This window comes from Triticum aestivum, chromosome 5A (genome assembly GCF_018294505.1).
Source record: "Triticum aestivum cultivar Chinese Spring chromosome 5A, IWGSC CS RefSeq v2.1, whole genome shotgun sequence".
Lineage (NCBI taxonomy): Eukaryota > Viridiplantae > Streptophyta > Magnoliopsida > Poales > Poaceae > Triticum > Triticum aestivum.
The window spans coordinates 37,892,619-37,893,270 of NC_057806.1; positions in this window are offsets into that span (position 1 = coordinate 37,892,619).

The following is a 652-nucleotide window of genomic DNA, read 5'->3' on the forward strand; positions in this document are numbered from 1 at the left end:
AGGGTCTTTTATTATTCTATTATTTAAACTTATATTGCTAAACTAGAAAAATATTTTTACAAATTTCAAAAAAAAATGTTGATTGCATGTTCAATTTTTTTTATATGATGACTGTTTGCATAATTTTAAAAAACGTCCATAGAATTAAAAATATATACATTATGTTTTAAAATGTTGACGTGTTTTGAAACAATGTTTGTGACATTTTAGAAAAACATTTTGTACCATTCAGAAAAATGTGCGTACAATTAAAAATGATCATGTGTTTGGAAAAATCCTGATGACATTTTGAAAAATGTTACGATATAAAAAATGTTCACTTGTTCAAAATATGGTGCATACCATTCAATAAAATGTATGCATCATTTAAAATATGTTCACGTGATTTAAATATATTTTCTTGATTCATAAAATGGTTATATGATATAATTTTTTTGACTTGGTTCTAAACAATGCTTCATGCCTTTAAAAAGATGTACGATGTTTTTTGAAAAATGTTTAACATGTCTTTTTAAAATAATTAAAATATATAATTGGAAAATATACATCTTGTATTATAAAAATGTTCAGAATGTAAAACAAATATGCATTGATAAAAGTAGACATTATTTGAAAAAGGGGAAAATAACCAAAAAAGAAACAAGAAAAGGTA